Source organism: Scyliorhinus canicula, chromosome 15, assembly GCF_902713615.1.
Source record: "Scyliorhinus canicula chromosome 15, sScyCan1.1, whole genome shotgun sequence".
In the NCBI taxonomy this organism is placed as follows: domain Eukaryota; kingdom Metazoa; phylum Chordata; class Chondrichthyes; order Carcharhiniformes; family Scyliorhinidae; genus Scyliorhinus; species Scyliorhinus canicula.
In genome coordinates, this window is record NC_052160.1 from 23,109,540 (window position 1) to 23,128,851 (window position 19,312).

Here is a 19,312-nt window from a genome sequence, read left to right on the forward strand (position 1 = left end):
TCTCCAGGCATCCCCGCCTCCTCTCGCCATGGCGATCACCACCCTCCGGCCGTGGACATGTTCCCGGAGTTGTGTCCCATTCCCTAGGTGTGCAGATATTGGGTGTGTGGTGTTGCCTCCCGCAGTGTTCAGGCACAGTGTCCAGATATTAAGGTGTGATTGGGATGCTAGGCAATATTCCCACATGCTCCATGGACCGCCCACCACTTGGCATCTGTGAAGTGCTCACTTAACCACGATTGCCAATTCCCAATAGCAATAGACTTCAGCCATGCAGCCAGAGGCCTTGGCAGTCGGTGGGGGTCATGATCGTTGGGACAGACGGGCAGGGACAGGGATTGCCCCCGGAGCGGGTACACACGCTCCAGGCACTGGCATGTTGGTGCCGCGAGTGGTTGCCCCCCCCGGTTGCCCCCACCAGCACACACCCCCATTCCCCCTATGGCAGCCCACCCCAGCTGAGGTTCCCCCACCCCCTGCCGAGCACGGTGGCAGCAAGCCCAGCAGCCCCTGAACTCTTTGCCTGTGAGGAAAGGTGGCTACTCACCTCCTCGGCTCCCCACAGAAGCCCTTCCGCCAGGTTCACCTTTTTCAAAAGGAATACTAATCGGTGCCAGCGAGAGCACTTGCTGAGGAGGTTGTTGAATGACGGGAGGCCGTTGGAAATGGGGCTACTCTTGTTAATTGTATGGAAATGGGGCTTAAGTGGTGATAATTGGTTTCATGCCACGCTACGACATGATCCCGATTTTGCCTATGGGAGCCGGCCGGTTGCATCGCAAACTGTTTGGCTCCAGCCGCGCGCGGTTCTCGTTTTTGGCCTCTCCCCGCTATTCACCGGCCTCGTTACACTTGAGCGAGAGCGTAGTGAGGCCGGAGACTCACGCCCAGACTATTTTCTTGATTTCTGGTAACAAATTGCATCAAGGGATGGGCATAGAGCAGGAAAGTGTAATTGAAGTGGATGATCAGCCATGTTCTAATTGAATGGCCTAGCAGGCTTGATGGGCCAAATGGCCTACTCCTCCTCCTATGTACCTAGTTTAAAGGAGAAGCTCTGGCCAATTTCTCCTCCCAGGTCCAGTTCTGTTTCCTTCATTACTCCATCTAAGTTCAGCTAACTCTTCACGGAGGCCAGAAATCCAGCCTCAAATCAGGTTTAACAACAACCTGCATTGACCTGGCGCCTCTGACACAGTGAAGTGAGTATCACAGGAGTTGGCACTAAGCCATGTCAGGAGACCTCAGGACAGGCATCCAAAGGTTTTGTCAAAGAGTTAGGTTTTCAGAGTATTTTGGGGGAGGAGAGAGAGGAGGATCGGTTGAGGGAGGAAGTTCCAGAGTTGGGGGGGGGGGGGGGGGGTGGGGGGGGCATTGGGGAGAGCAATAGCCTCTGATTGATGCCCCCATCCAATGGATGCCCGGGGCCAACGCACCGTCGCCCCCCCCCCCCTCTGCTGGAGGCATTGCAGTCAATTGTAGAGCGATAAAAGTAGGGGTTGCCCACAAAAGCCAGAAGCAGCGGAGCACACAGACCTCTGAGATTACAGAGTTAATGGAGGGGTGAGGCCGTCAGAGGGATTTGAAAATAAGGATGAGCATTTTACAGCCAAGACTTTGCTGCTGCAGGAGGTAACCAACATTAGCTCCCAATCTCTGAAGGCTCTGGGAAAAAAAGGTTGTTATGCATTTGTATAATTTATCGAGAGCTAGAATCTATTTCTGGATAATGTTTGGCTGCTTGCGTGTGTATCTTCTTTTTAAGTTTCAGACCTTTCCGTGAAATAAGGCAGATTAGTCTGTAAATAAATGAGGTTATGTAATGGAGTGGAATTCAGCACTGCAAGTGTTCTATTACTCAAAGTCATTGTCAAGTGAGGGGAAAGATATAAGTCAGGTGACTCAATGACATTTGGCCCCCTGTATCAATGCTGGGAGTCAGGGTGGTTTTAAAACTATTCATCGAAACTGCCGTTTGGGGGGGTCGGGGATGGGAAGGGGAGGTGTTAGGAGGTGTTGGAGGAGGGGGTGGAAATCCATATTAGCTTCTAATTGTCAGCTTCCCTCTTAAAACTAGTAAATGTGATATAATGTGACTGTGTCAAAACACAGCCGAGGCTTGGTGGCTGCACTGAATTGTGAGCCATCCGTTACATTCAGTTGACTGTGTAAATTAGATAACATTGTAATCCCAACAAAATATTTGAAAATTTGTGATTGAGGACCTCGGTTTTCAATGGAGATCCACATCAAGGAAGGATTTCTCCCATGGGTTCAATCTAAAGCATTAATAAAATCAAGTTGTTGAGCAAATATTTTCAGGTTGGGTTCCAGTCAATGGTACATCGTTCCCTCTCCCTCCCTCTCTCCTCTCTCCCTCCCTGTCATCTCACCTTTCTTTCCCTCTCGACCACCCCCTTCCTCCCCTCCATCCCTTTCCTCCTCTGTCCCTCTCCCATTTTTCTATACCTCCCCTCCCTCTGCCATTCCCTTCTCAACCCACCTCCTCACCCTCTCTCCCTCCCATCAGTCTCCCCCTCCAAGTCCCTCTCCCCCTCCCTCACCTTTTGCACTTGCTCAGCCCCCCCCCCCCTTCGCCTCCATCCTCTCCACTTTTTCCCCTCCTCTGTCCCCTCTCTCTCTCAGCCTCTTCCTCCCTCCCTCCCTCTCCTCCCTCCCTCTCCTCCCTCCATCTCTTCCCATTCCATCATCCTCCTCCTCCCTCCCCGCCAATGATCACTGACTGCGACTTCCCTACAATGTGGAGTGACTGCGATTCTTTGCACTATGACTGTTTCTATATCGACTAAGTAACCATCGGGTGTACACTAATCTCTGGGTGATCAAGAAACATCTGCATAACAGAGGCATTTGTCTGCAGTGGCCACAGATCACATTCCTGGGCAAGCACCAGTTGAATGTAATGTAATTATCCCGTGCCCTGAGATCACATGAGTATTTTATATTCCGACCACTAACTGAAGCCAATTATGGATTTTCGCCAGTAATCCCACCTGTCAGCCTCAATTCTAATAATTATTCTGAGCGAGTAGAATTCAATGAGGAACATGATCAACTTCAAAATGATGCTGCAAGTCTGTCTATGTTCATATCACAAGGAGTCTCTATACATCAGCAATAGCCTGCTAAACACATTAGATACGCTGACACATTTTTATTTTGCTTTATATTTTTATTGGACGTGTATTTTGTACGGTATTGTATTTTCGGAGTTGTCAGCTTTTTTGGTGACTATTTCAGCATTTTGCACGCTGTTTCTCAGCTTCCCAGAGTCAGTAGGTTAATCAGTCAACAAGAAAGAGAAGCTGGATATAATATATCCAGAGGTCATAATATGCCCAAATAGGTTGAGCATCAACTTGTAAGTCCTTCCAATGTACGGCCATGGCAGGCAGTGAGACTGGGAGAGATTGCAAGTTAGCCAAGTGATGAAAAGAAACGGGACTCTCCACCATCACTGTGCACAGCTCCAGGTTGCAACACGCATGTAAAAGTGTTCAGTGCTGACCACGGCTGGCTTTCAGAATGCCAGCCATTCCGCACACGCGTGCTCCCTCAGCAGTGCCCGGAGCCCAGCGAGGCAGACCGCCTCCTCCTGATGCCAGCGCGCTGACCCAGGAGCAGATTCATTTTAAAATCGATAGAGTCCTCCTGCCAGAAGCGGCAGCAGAGAGCAGGCCACATGCCCCATACACTGACGTCATGTGCTCTGGGCGCGAGAGAGATTCTTCCATTTTGTAGCTGGTGTGAGCTCCAGGTTCTCTAGTGAACAACCCATTAAGAAGAAGCTGAAAACAGGAACAAAGCAGAATAAAGATGATTTCTTGAGGTATGGCTTTATTAATTGTGCCAATGCAAATCAGGATGCAATGCCCATGTGTGTTATATGCAGGGAAGTATTGGCTTTTGAAGACTAAGCACGGCACGTTGGAGGACAAACCTCTTGATTTTTTTCAACGGATGCAGTGGGACCGTAAATCGTCAGCTGAAGTCCTGAGCAGAAATGTAACATTGAATGACAAAGCAAGTGAGATAGTGAGGACTAAGCAGGATCACCTGGCACATTAAAGGTAAGCGAAAATGGTAGGTCGCGAAGTTTGGCCGGCATGGGTCCCGAAGGTCAGCCAACGAGGGTCCCAAAGGTCAGTCAACGTAGGTCCTGAAGGTCAGCCAACGTGGGTCCTGAATGTCAGCCAATGTGGGACCTGAAGGTCAACCAATGTCGTTCACAAAGTTCAGCCAATGTGGGTCCTGAATGTCAGCCAATGTGGGACCTGAAGGTCACCCAATGTCGTTCGCAAAGGTCAGCCAACGTGGATCCCAAAGGATGGCCAGTTGGTTAAAATGGGTGCCGGGGAAAAACAGTTTGAAAAACACTACAATAACTTGTCCAGATTTACTTTTCCTCTCTGTACTTGTACCCCTTGCCGCTATTTATTTAATCCCATATGTGGCTTTTCTTCGTCAGGTTATCTTCCCCATTTTAACGATCCATGTAGCTGAACTCCTAAGTCTCCCTGCTCCTCTATATCTGTTGCTATTCCGATTTTCTTTTGTTAGTGATTGCTTTCAATTATCCAAACACTATCCCGGTCTCTCCATAGGTAATCAGTTTCCTATCCGTCTCCATAGCAACTGAATCCATAATCTGCCAAACACAATTATAAAATCATCAACAGGATTGTGATGAAAACTGGCAAATGACATCCACAAATAAAATTAATTTAATAAAGACAAACTTAATTGTGACAAATTAAAAAGCCAAGTAGGTGTTAAGGAATTCTGACAAAAGTGGCTTGAAACCGAATCATTAAGCTGCCATTTCTATTTATATCTGCGGTGGGATTCACTGTGTGACTCTTGCTTTTCTGTTTTCATTACATGTTTGGTAAACTGATTTATTGTTACATAATGGTGTGCGGTGCAGATCAGAATTCATTCTCTGCTACATCGGCAGGGTTTCAACATCGAATCACACAGGATGTACCGCCCCGAAACAGTCACTGGGGCATTTTTGCTCCACTCGTGACCCATGCCACCTTCTCCCAACTGACCCTATTGATCTGCATAAACCTTCTCCCTCAATGCTCATCTAGCCTCTCTTTCAATGCATCGATGCCACTCGCTTCAACCACTTGTTGCGGTAGCGCATTCCGCATTCTCCCCACTGACAGGGTAACGGCATTTCTCTTCTGACTTCCCTCTGGGAATTCTCGGTGCCTATTTCACATTGATGACCTCTCATTAACCCCTTCCCCGCAAGAGGAAACATTCTCTCTGTGTCGATTCAATCAAAACCTTTCACAACTTCAAATACCTCTGTTGATATTATGAAAGATTTGGATGTCTACATTTAAACATTATCTTCAAACCAGTCCAAGTGCGTGCACACACACATATACACACTCACACACACACATACACACACACACACACACATACACACACAGACACACACACACACACACACACATGGGGCGATTCTCCCAAAAAGGAACAAAGTCAACGAGCAAGCGCGTTTAGCCACATGTTTCGGGCTAGTTTAGCACACTGGGCTAAATAGAACATAGAACATACAGTGCAGAAAGAGGCCATTCGGCCCATCGAGTCTGCACCGACCCACTTAAGCCCTCACTTCCACCCTATCCCCGTAACCCAATAACCCCATCTAACCTTTTTGGTCATGAAGGGCAATTTAGCATGGCCAATCCACCTAACCTGCACGTCTTTGGACTGTGGGAGGAAACCGGAGCATCCGGAGGAAACCCACGCAGACACGGGGAGAACGTGCAGACTCTACATAGACAGTAACCCAGCAGGGAATTAAACCTGGGACCCTGGCGCTGTGAAGACACAGTGCTATCCACTTGTGCTACCGTGCTGTCCAATAGCTGGCTTGTAATGCAGAACAGACTGCAGCGCGGGTTCAATTCCTGTACCAGCTTCCCCGAACAGGCGCCAGAATGTGGTGACGAGGGGCTTTTCACAGTAACTTCATTGAAGCCTACTTGTGACAATAAGTGATTATTATTATTATGTTTCCCAGCACTCGCAGTGCCCGGAAATACATGGCTATTCAAAGTTATTAAAGGACAAGCTCGGTGTTGATGAATCTCTACTTCTCAGTTTTCCTTCACACCTCCCTGTGGCCCTTTACCAGCCTTGCTAGTGTCTTACAGAATAAGTTTTGATCTTTGCACAGTAAAACAACACAGTTCTCCAAACCTCGGGTTTTAATGTTCCAACACACAGTTACCGCGATTGTCTTCTCCAGCCCACTGAGACGCGACTTCCTAACGCGAGTGCCTGACACAGATTGATACGGATGGATTAATTGAGTTCTTGTCCGCGTGTGCTCATTAAAGTGACAAGTGACAATGATGGAGAAGGGAATTTGTTTCCTGCACAATTGGATCTGCAAAGGTCAAATTACACTGAAGCCTCACTACCTACAATGATTTAATCCAACCGGCTTTGGCTGACCATTTCTCAGCCCACATATTGTGACACCGAAGCAAATGAAAATATAGGAGGAACCTGGAAACCCTGAAGTCACAGTGCATTTAAAACAATATCTTCTTTCAAAATACAAAAGAATGAACGGTCTCCCCTCCTAATTTTTATTATTTCATGTTGACATTTGATCTAACTGTTATTCTCCATTGTCTTCTCCCTCCTTATTAAAAGATAAACTATTATCTCCCTCCCTTCCTGACTGACGCTGGGTGACTGTTAGACTGGCACCTCTTCTAATGAGTCACCCTTCGTGTATGTGGGTAGCACTGAGTCGGAAGGTTATGGGTTCAAATCCCTACCCAGGCCCTGAGCACAAAAGCAATCAAAGCTGACACTCCAGAGCAGGGCTGAGGGAGTGTCATCTCTCAGAGGAGATGTTGAACTGGGGTCTTCTCTACGCCCCCATAGAATCATCATCGAATCCCTACAGTGCACAAGAAGGCAGGTGGATGGAAAAGATCCCAAGGCCTAATTTCAAGGAAGAGCATCCGATTATCTTTCCTTGGAACATTCACAGTTTAAGTCTCAATAGGTGGTTCTGTGGGAACGACTATTAATTTGTGTTTTTTTTGGGCAGCGAGATAAGGAGATCGGCCAGATCAGACTGTATTACAGGCAGGACCTCCCTGAATCATAAGCACAAATCTCCCATTCCCTGCGGCAGGAGGATCCCCCTGCTGGGAATTCCGCCCAGACTGTCTGGTTACCATCACATTGCTGTTTGTGGGAGCTTGCTGTGTCCAGATGGAGTGCTGCAATTCCTGCATCATAACAGTGTCGATACTTCACAAATAACTTCATTGGCTGTAAAATGCTTTGGGATGACCTGTGAGCATGAACGGAACTATAGAAATGCAAGTCTTTCTATCGTACGCTGTGAGTGTGAAGTGCCTTCTTGGCAATTGGTGGTGTCATAGAATCCCCACAGTGCAGAAGGAGGCCATTCGGCCCTTGCAAACAGCACCATACTGAAGCCCGCACCTCCACCCTATCCCTGTAACCCAGTAACCCCACCTAACTTTTTGGGCACTGAGGGCCAATTCATAATGGCCAATCCACCTAACCTTCACATCTTTGGACTGTGGGAGGAAACCGGAGCACCCGGAGGAAACCCACGCAGACACGGGGAGAACGGGCAAACTTCACACAGGCAGTCACCCGAGGCTGGGATTGAACCCGGGTCCCTGAAGCTGTGAGGCAGCAGTGCTAACCACTGTGCCACCGTGCCACCCACAAATGGCTCTTTGGTGGCACAGAGGCACCTGCACCATCTAAGAGGCAAGATGAGGGAACATTTTTTCACACAGTGACTTTGTTGTGATCTGGAATGTGCTGCCTCAAAGGGAGGTGGTCGATGGTTCAACAGTAACATTCAAAAGGGAATTGGATATAAACTTAGGAAGGTGAACTCTGCAGGGTCATGGGGAAAGGGCAGGAGGAGTGGGACTGAGGGAGTGGGACTGAACGGATAGAAGCACGATGGGCTGAATGGCCTCCTGATGCACTGTGTCAGTCTATAATTCCAGGGTTCATTCTATTTAAAGTTGATCCTGATATTCTTGAGACAAACCACATCATAAAGCCATCCGAATAAAATAGACATACTGGTGGCTATCCTGAATGTCAAAGTACATTATAAATAAGTCCATAGCAAGACATAGTTGTATTTTCAGGCTATTTCTTTGAGTATTTTAAGTTGTCATTTGCCTAATTGTTCCCCTGTCAGCAGTTGGCCCAATACTTTGGGCCAAGTGTTTTAGCATTCCGATTATCTTTCCTTGGAACATTCACAGTTTTAGTCTCAATAGGTGGTTCTGTGGGAACGACTATTAATTTGTGTTTTTTTGGGCAGCGAGGTAAGGAGATCGGCCAGATCAGACTGTATTACAGGCAGGACCTCCCTGAATCATAAGCACAAATACTGGCCAAGGCTCAGAACACACTCCACTTGGCAAAGACAGTACCAATCCAGGGAACCTGACCTAAAACTTTAACTTTTTTTTTTCTCTCCATAGCTGCTGGTGATCCTGTTGAGTATTTCCAGCATTTTCTATTTTTAGCCCTCTCACTGAATTGTGAGATATTCGTAACTGTCTCGTTAACACATTCATAAGAAAATGAAGAAAGACCAGTGATATACCTTCAATTCACCGAGAGGCAGAGAGAGCGAATTAACATAAGGCTTTATTAGTCGTGAACTTGCCTAGCCAGAGTCGGTTGTGCAGATGAGTGCCACCCGCAGGTGGCCGGGTTATATATGGCCCCGGTGAGGGCGGAGCCAGAGGCGGAGCCCACCGGGGTTGCAGTACAGTACCTGGAAGCATCTCGTATCACCACTACCAGGTCATAGGTTACATTAGGTGAATACAATGGTTACAGTATCATGCATTAGATGAATACATTCACCACATTCACCCCCTATTAAAAAATCAAGTCCAGCGGGGGTGACGTGGGGTCATCACATATACAGTCTCTCTGGAGGCCGGATCGTTCTGTTCGACCTCCTCAGCTCTGGTGGTGCGGCGGGCACGGTTGTTGCAGGTGGTGACTCCAGGGCGTTGTGTCTGGAGCTTGAGCCTCAGTCTGGTATGTCGGAGATGGTTGGGGTGTGGGGGTAGGCAGGGGTGGTGGCAGTGGTGGCGCGGGACAGTGCAGGAGACCCAGGGGGGCGTACAGGGCGCTGGGGGTGGGGGCGGGCAGCAGGGGTGGCACATTGGCAGGGGAACCAGCTGGTGCCAGGTCTTGTAGGGCGACTGTATCTTGCCGTCCGTCCTGGTGCGCGATGTAGACGTACTGAGGGTTGGCGTGCAGCAGCTGGACCCTCTCGACCAGGGGGTTGGTCTTATTGCTCCTCATGTGCCTCCAGGACAGGTCCCGGAGTTGTCAGCCAAGATAGAAGTGAGACCCCGGAGATGGGCTTCCTAGGGAAGTGAAACAAGCGGTCGTGAGGGGTCTCGTTCATGGCTGTGCAGAGGAGCGACCTAACGGAGGTATGGGGCGGGGGTATGACTGAATGGAATTTTGCGCAGCAGAAGTCACTGATTTCAGGTTATTGACGGGCAAAATCAAACATGGAAAAATAGAAAAACATAGAAAATAGGAGCAGAAGGAGGCCATTCAGCCCTTTAAGCCTCATGAGTATAATTTGTGCCAATTCTTGGTGATGAAACCCTCAGCTCGTTAGCAGCGACAAGTTGAGATCACAAGCTAATTACATTTGTTCAGTGAAGTCTCACTGGTTTCACTGTCGTCAAGACCTCAAGAGACCAGGAGCTCAGGGTTGAGTACTGTCCCAATTTTATGGCAAGTTGTATCTGGTCACTTATGTAGCGGGAGCTCGCTGTGAACTGTGTTATTTCAACTGCAACAGTGACTACACTTCAAAAAGTAATTCAATGGCTGCTACGAGGCGTCCTAAGGTGCTACAGAAATGCAAACTCTTTCTTTCGACCTTGATCTCCAGTCATTATATTCAGTCTAAGCTGCAATTCTTGATTAATTTAACAAAGTTTTGGCCATACCATGCCAAGAGTAGAAATAATTTGATGGCTGGGTGGAAAGTGGAAGGTTTACTTTGGGCATTATATAACATGAGAACGACAAGGAGTCAATGAGACATATAGAGATGAAGGGTCCACTGCACAAGTCCTATATTCAGCCCATTAACTCCATTGTGTGACCACAGCTAACATTATTCTATACTCCTTTACTATTTCAGAAATAAAAGTAGAAAAGCATTGATTTAAAACTCAATGAGCATGTCAAAGGGGTAATTGCTCCAAAGAGAATCTGAAGTCATTAATGCGCTAATAAATCGGACAATAAACCTATGAACGGTGGTCTTTCTTATCAAAGGTTTAGAGATGAAAGAATGAAAAGAAATGGAATGGCACAATGCAAAACGACGATATGCACCGTTATCTCTCATTTGCAGAATTAATTTTTCTCAATGCATTTCTGAAAGATATGACTCTTCTCCTATCTCCTTTGGCTACTTGCCATCTGAGGCTAAGAGGGGGAGAAGGAGAGGCGCTCGCAATATTATGGAGCACAATCGCGTGCTTTACAGCCAATGAATTACTTTTTGAAGTGCAGTCACTGATATTCAGTAGGTGAATGTGACAGCCATTTCACACACACAAAAAAAATGAGATGAATGACCAGACAACGTCCTTAAGAGGCGCGTTTACTGAATGTTGGCCAGTACATTGGGAAAATTCCATGCTTTTATTTAAACTGGGATCTTTTATTTCCACTTGAAGAACGGGCGGTGACGAACCCTTCCCACTTGCCATCGCAACAATCATTAGAATTTATATAGCTCCTTTTTTTTTTTTGAACAGTACAGCACAGAACAGGCCCTTCGGCCCTCGATGTTGTGCCGAGCAATGATCACCCTACTCAAACCCACATATCCACCCTATACCTGTAACCCAACAACCCCCCCTCTTAACCTTACTTTTTAGGACACTACGGGCAATTTAGCATGGCCAATCCACCTAACCCGCACATCTTTGGACTGTGGGAGGAAACCGGAGCACCCGGAGGAAACCCACGCACACACGGGGAAGACGTGCAGACTCCGCACAGACAGTGACCCAGCCGGGAATCGAACCTGGGACCCTGGAGCTGTGAAGCATTTATGCTAACCACCATGCTACCGTGCTGCCTTTTAATAGTGCTGGTTTAGCACAGTGGGCTAGCAGGGGCTGGTTTAGCACAGTGGGCTAAATAGCTGGCTTGTAGCGCAGGTTCAATTCCCATACCGGCCTCCCCGAACAGGTGCCGGAATGTGGCGACTAGGGGCTATTCACAGTAACTTCATTGAAGCCCCCTTGTGACAATAAATGATTATATATAACATCCCAAGACACTTCGCACAAGATGGTTAACAGACACAATTAGGCATTGAGCCGCGAAAGGAAATATTGGGCTGGATTCTTCGGCTGCTCCTGCCGCTAGATCACCACCGACGGGACTCAGGCAACGTAATGGTTCATTGACCTTGGGCGGAAATTTCCGGATGAGGCCAAAGAATCCCGGCCATTAGGACTGGTGTCCAAACGTTTGGTCAAAGAGGGAGGCTGAAGGAATATCATAAAGGAGGGGAAGAGGTGGAGAGGTTTAGGGAGGGAATTCCAGAATTTAGGACCTTTGGCAACTGAAGGCGTGGCAGCTAATGGAGTGATGCTGGAAATTGGGCAGAGGCAAGAGGCCAGAATCGGGGGGAGCAGAGATTATCTTGGAGGGTTGTGAAGTTATAGAGAATGGGAGGGAGTGAGGCCATGGAGGGATTTGAAAATAAGGATGCGAATGTTAAAATTGAGACGTGGACAGACCGTGGGCTAATGTAGGTCGGCGGGCACAGGGGTATGACGGCACCTCTGATGTTCCCTCATGACACACTGAAGCATCAGCCTAAAACATGTGGTCACATTCTGGAGTGTATTTGGCTTGGGACTGAAAGCGGGAGGGGCAAATGTGGATTGGCAGCAGCCTGTGGTTCTAATGTGGATACAGGGGAGCATTTGGGCGCCTACTGGCACCAGATTCACTTGAATAGAAAATGTTGTACTTGCTTCCCTGCTGGCAGGCTATAGGACTGAGAAAATTACCTACAGTTTGAATATTGTGTGTTGTGCTCAGTGATCAGAACAACTTTGATCTGGAATATGTGATGTATTCACCAGCTTTCTGTATATCTTATGTATTTGATTTATCTTAGAGTACTGCAGAGATTACACCAGCACAAGTCTTATTTTGTTTACAGTACTTTAAAATATCTCAGTAATCTGGGGCGGGATTCTCTCTAACCCTGACCCGGCGAGGCGAGGTGGTCCCGGCGGGACGGAGTGACGTGAACCACTCCGGCGTTGGGCCGCCCCAAAGGTGCGGAATCCTCCCCACCTTCAGGGGCTAGGACCACCCCAGAGTGATTGGCGCCCAGCCGGTCGGCGGGATAGGGGCTTGGCGCCTCGCCAATCGGCGCCGAAGGGCCTCCGCCGGCCGGCACGAGACGGCGCATGCGTGGGAGCACCAGCACGTGCTGGCATCATCCCCGCGCTTGCGCAGGACGGTTTGTCTCCGCATTGGCCATCGCGGTGGACCACAGCGGCCGATGCGGAGAAATAGAGTGCCCCCATGGCACAGGCCCGCCCGCAGATCGGTGGGCCCCGACCGCGGGCCAGGCCACCGTGGGGGCACCTCCCGGGGCCAGATCCTCCCGCGACCCCCCCAGGAACCCGGAGCCCGCCCGTGCCGCCAGGTCCCGCCGGTAAGGGACCTACTCTAATTTACGCCGATGGGACCGGCTACAAGTGGGCGGGACTTTGGCCCATCATGGGCTGGAGAATTCGGGAGGCTCCGGCGCCCATTGAGTCGCGCCGGATGCCGCCATTCTCCGAGGCCGGTGGCGCGACTCACGCCAGGCCAGTTTTTGGGGGGCGGGAGAATTGAGAGAACGGCAGGGGTGGGATTCACGCTGACCCCCGCCAATTCTCCCACCCGGCGGGGGGGTCGGAGAATCCCGCCCCTGATTTCTACACACAGCTCTCAGCCCAGATCCCAGGTCAGCATCTGGAATCTGTATGATGTCAGTTACTTTCTCACTCTACCCGCAGGCTTAAGCAATCAAGAGATCTAGGGGTACAGGTTCACAGGGGCGTGATTCTCCGCTGCCCACGACGGGTCGGAGAATAGCGGGAGGGCCTTCCCGACAATTTTCACGGCCTCCCGCTATTCTCCCCCACCCCTCCGGCCGCCCCCCGACACAAATCGCTGCTCGCCGTTTTTTACGGCGAACAACGATTCTCCGCAGGCCGATTGGCCGAATACCGCGGAGTTTACGGCCGTTTTCACGGCCGCGATCACACCTGCTTTCAGCGTTCGTGAAAACGGCCGTGAAGTGCCCGTCCCGGACAACCATGGCACCGATTGGCACAGCCGCGGTGGCATGGGCCTGCGATCGGTGGGTACCGATCGCGGGCAGCGGGTCCGATACCCGCGCACTATTTGTTCTTCCGCCGCCCTGTAGGATCAGTCCGCGGGGCGGCTGAGGGGCATGACGGCCCGTGCATGCGCGGGTTTTGACGTGTCTGCGTGATGACGTCATCCACGCATGCGCGGGTTGGAGCCGTCCAACCTGCGCATGCGCGGCTGACGTCATCATGCGCGTCAGCCGGCGTGACGCTTGGCGCGCGGACTTAGCGACGGTCACTAAGCCCGCGATGCCGTGCTTCACGGGGCCCCGTTGCTAGCCCCGCCCGGGGGGGAGAATCGGGTTCCGGGAGGGGGCGCGGAGGCTGCCGTGAAACACGGCCAGTTTCACGGCAGCCTTTACGACTCGCCACATTTGCGGAGAATCGCGCCAGTTCCTGAAAGGTGAAGTCGCAGGTGGACAGGGTGGTGAAGAAGGCGTTCAGCATGTGAGGTTTTATTGGTCAGAATATTGAATACAGGGGTTGGGAAGTCTTTTGAAGTTGTACAAGACATTGATAAGACCAGACATGGAGTACTGTGTTCAGTTCCGGTCACCCTATTATAGGAAGGATATTGTTAACTAGAAAGAGTGCAGAAGAGATTGACGAGGATGCTACCAGGACTTGATGGTCTGAGTTATAAGGAGAGGCTGGGACTTTCTTCCCTGGAGCGTGAGAGGCTTAGAGGTGATATTAAAGAGGTCTATAAAATAATGAGGAGCATAGATAAGGTAGATAGTCAGCATCTTTTCCCAAAGGTAGAGGAGTCTAGAACCAGAGGGCATAGGTTTAAGGTGAGAGGGGAGCGACACAAAAGAGACCAGAGGGGAAATTTCTGCACACAAAGGGTGGTGAGCACCTGGAATGGGCTGCCAGAGGCAGTGGTAGAGGTGGGTACAATTATGTCCTTTAGAAATCGGTTAGACACAAACATTTTTTTTAAAGCAGTTAGATAGTTAGAGATACAGGGTGGGTATAGAGGTATATGGGCAAAATGTGGGCAAGTAGGACTAGCTTAGTGATAGAAACTGGGTGGGATGGACAAGCTGGGCCGAAGGGCATCTATGCTGTAAACATCTGTGACCCTAAGTACAGTGAACATAGATCATTGAACAGACTAACATAATCAAACACAGATCAATTAAACCATTGAACACTACAGAGTAGGGCGATAAATTTTTCCACGCCTGTTCCCGGATAAGATATAGTGGCCCCCCGGAAGAGTCCGGTTCATGAAGCCTGTCCACAAATACACTAACTTTGGTTGGAATATGTCCAATGAATAAAACAGAGCAACAGCAACAAATTACCAAGGTGGAGCGACAGAAAATTGAGAATGCTCAAGGGACCGGCATTAGAGGAGTACAGAGATCGTTAACAGCTGTGGGGCCCGGAGGAGGTCACAGATAGGGAGGGGTGAGGCCATTGACAGACTTAAAAACAAGGATGCTGGGGCAGAGAGTTTTCAGTGTGAGTTTCCTCAGACACAGATGCATGCTAAATGTCGACATAGTAATAACTGAGAGAGAAATATTCAGACCACATCTATAATTATTATCATTACAATTAGCTAATTGTTGGGAAGTATTGTGGTTACCATAGCTACGACGCTGACTGGTTTGGCCTATGACACAGAGTACAGATAAGATTCGAGATTTGGGGTTAAGTGAGAAGGCGTTGACAAAAGAGTGTAATTCCTATAATTTAACAGCCAGCTTCAAAAAGATTTTACGGCCAACCAGGAAAAAAAACATCTACATCCTGCTCCGTGTGCCAGTGAGTATTCACGTTTCGAGTTGAGTCAAGACACATATAACTAAAAGAACACAAAGCTATCACTAAACATAAAATAATAACAGAGAATGCTGGAAGGGCTCAGAAGGTCTGGCAGCATCTGTGGAGAGAGAGAGAGACAGAGTTAACGGGCAGGATTTTCCAGCCCTGTCTATTGTACGGATCTTCCAGTCCTACTGAAGGACACCCCCCCCCATCCCCCCCCCATCCCCCCCCAGCTCCCCCCCATCTCCCCCCCACCCCCCCCCCCCCCCCCCCCCCATCCCCCCGGGCGGAAAATTCTGCCCACCATTTCAGGCCAACGAACCTTTAGGTATGAGGTACAAAGGCAGAGAAAGCGGGACAGGACGGGGGCGGGGGGTAAGAACTAAAGGAATGGTTTCTGGCAGGGTGGAGGACAGGAGAGACTGAATGACAAAAAGGAGGTTGGTGTAAGGACGATGACGATGGGATAAGCAAAGAGACAAAAGATGGCGCGAGATGTGGTGTTTGTATGAAAAGCAGAATCATTGAGCACAAAGACACTCTTGCGGCATGTGCTGGTTCATGCCCTTACCGAGCATTTTTCACAAAGTTGAGCCAACACAGATGAGGCCAATGAGTCGCTGGGCAAAGCCAAGCACTCCGGGGGGGGGGGGGGGGGGGGGGGGGGGGAGTTATTTATTATTTGTCTTATTTATAATCGGTGTCTGGTGGGGCTCGGTCAGTTGGTGATGCCAGCCACACTGGCCATGGTAATTGGCAGAGACATACCTCAGACATGTTGGCAGAGACATTGCCCCAAGCTGGATGTGCAGCCGGGCTGCTTAAGCAACATAACCACTTGGCTGTCACTAACAGAGGGCGGTGTCTACGGGGCCCCCTTGCACTGTGGCTAATTACCATTGATATAAACAGTGTCTAAATGTGCTTCAATATTGTGGTTATCGCCTCCGCAGTAATTCTAGGGACATTTTTATTCTGTATTCATCATGTATCTGTGCAACTGTTAAAATATCGGCTGCTAAAGATTTTTGCCCTGCTGTGGCCCACAGCCTCCATTCTGACGGCTTGGCTGTTCTCCCACCTCGTGTGCCCCTGAATTCAGTGTAGAACATGGTCGTGCCGATATAACGGCAGCACCGTAGCACACTGGTTAGCACAATTGCTTCACAGCTCCAGGATCCCAGGTTTGATTCCCGGCTTGAGTCACTCTCTGTATGGAGTCTGCACATTCTCCCCGTGTCTGCGTGGGTTTCCTCCGGGTGCTCCAGTTTCCCTCCCACAGTCCAAAGATGTGCAGATTAGGTAGATTGGCTACGCTAAATTGCCCTTAGTGTCCAAAAAAAAGAAAGGTTAGGTAGGGTTACGGGGATAGGGTGGAGGTGTGGGTACAGAGTGGAGGTATGGTCTTAGGTAGGGTGCTCTTTCCAAGGGCCGGTGCAGACTTGATGGGCCGAATGGCCTCCTTCTGCATTGCAGATTCTATGATTCTATGAGATGCAGGGTCCCTCCGATCTGTATAGATAATGGCCCCAATACATACTTCAGATGGGCACTCTGAACAACTCTAGGGCCCCAATAAGGTTTGGCGTGCAGAAAGGAAGGAAGATAGATAGAAAGAAGGAAAGAGAGACTTGCGTATTGCTGAGAAAATGCATTTTCACCTTGCACTCATCAGGACAATCCACAAGAATGCCAATGTCGGGGAAAACAGCAACTTCCTACTGAATAAGAAGCGAGTGTTAATTGGTTGGCAAGTGAACTCTGATTGGTAGAGGTGTTGCTATGGAGAATGGACCAGTTAATGGTGACTCGCAAATAACTACCAAGCATTGTGTGAAAATTTAACCCAGCCAAAGTTGCCCTGTGGAATGAACTTGCAAATGGCTGTCACTTATTTTGTTTAGCTGAAACAGGTGCAATGTGTGTATATGTTCATTCTGTCTGCAAAGATCAGGGACCTGTGTTTTAATATATGTAGCTTCCAGTCCACACAAATGTGCCACTGCAAGCTCGACTGACAATTTTAAATTGGTTGACAGCATACTTTGTCGCACACTGAGGATTTTATTGTTATTCATGCATGGAATGTGGGCATCGCTGGCTGGGCTAGCGTATATTTCCCATCTGTGGATCTGGAGTCACATATAGGCCAGACCAGGGAAGGATGGCAGATTTCCTTCCCTGAAGGGAATTAGTGAACCAAGTGGGCTTTTACAACAATCAACAATGGTTTCATGGTCATCATTAGACATTTAATCCAGATTTTTTATTTATTTCAAATTTCATCAACTGTCATGGTGGGATTTGAACCAGGGTCCCCAGAAGTCCAGAAAGGGTTTCTTTAGCTGACATTCGAGCAAGGCTATCCAGTCATGTTGAGCAGCAGGTCCAATGGATACGAATTTGGGCCTGTCATTAAGAATGGCATGCATTTTTCTGACATTGTCTCGCTTGTTAAGGATGACTATTCCCGTCCCTTGGTCAAGTGTTTTGATGTGTACGGTTGGGTTGGTCTCACAACATTGGGAGACATTCGCGTTACACGTGAAAAAAAGAGAGACCGAAGAAAAGGCAGCAAGATATATGGTGAAAGAAAGACAGAGGAAGGAATGGAGGCAGGTGGGTCGGTTGATGAATTAGAGAATTAGGTGAGGATAGTCATGAGTTAGTTAAGGATGATATCACTGTCTCACTTTGGTTAGGAGCAAGCTTCTGGAGGTCTGCCAGCGCCTAGATGTGTGGCCCGGAGAGTATCACCAACCCAGGAGCAGAGACAGCGTACAGTGACAGAGATTTAAATGATTTCAGCACTCGGGACACTCGCTGTCTTTTCACTCCAGGGTCTGGTTATTAAATAGTAGCTGCCCAGTGTCTGGTGCGCTTCAGGACTGAGCAGAGATGAAGAGATTGAGTGAAGCTGCAGCTCCTTTGAAACGTATTACTTGTCAACTGCAATGAAAAACCTAGCACAGAGCTCTGACATGCGGTGATTTTGCAGACTTGCCAAAGTGTGTGTTATTACTGAGCCAGTCTGAAATCTTCACATCACACAGCGGTAGCACACTGGTCTCTCCAGTGCTATCTATAACACCCCAATCCTGCAGCCCCCACTTTCCTACCTGCCAGCTTTGTACTGGTCTCAACGTGCAATTCGGGAGACGGACTTGTTTGATTGGCCCTTGTAACACACCAGGAACATCGAGAGGCACAGCGTGCTGTGTCCTGCATCAGGTTTATTGAAGATTCCTGGCTCAAGGATCCCCCACTGACTCACCTAACCTGAGATTTGGCTGGAAAACTGCTATTTTACCAAGATAGAAACAGAAAGTGCTGGGAATACTCGGCAGGGCAAGCAGCTTCTGTGGCGATAGAAACAGAGTTAACTCTCCAGTTTAATGACTTTTCATCAGAACTTCTAAATCAGAATTTAGGGAGTTAGGAGATAAGTTAAAAAGTAGGACCTCATAGGTAGTAATCTCAGGATTGCTACCAGTGCCACGAGACAGTCAGAGTAGAAATTTAAGTATAGTCAGAATGAATACGTGACTTGAGAGATGGTGCAGGAGGGAGAGGTTCAGATTTTTGGGACATTGGAACTGGTTCTGGGGCGGTGGGACCATTACAAATCGGATGGTCTACACCTGGGCAGAACTGGAACCAATGTCCTAGGGGGTGCTTTTGCCAACACCGTTGGGGAGGTTTTAAACTAATGTGGCAGGGGGATGGGAACCATATTAGGAAGTTAGAGGTCAGTAAAGAGGCAGCAACTAAAGCCAGTAAGGTACTAGATAATAAATTCAATGTCACTAAGGGGAAGTGTCGACAGGGAAGAGATGATCGCAAAGGAACAGGTGGTCTGAGGTGCATTTGTTTTAATGCGAGAAGTGTAGCAGGTAAGGCAGATGAACTTAGGGCTTGAATTAGTACCTGGGAATATGATGTTATTGGTATTACTGAGACTTGGTTGCAGGATGGGCAAGATTGGCAACTAAATATACCAGGGTGTAGATGCTTCAGGA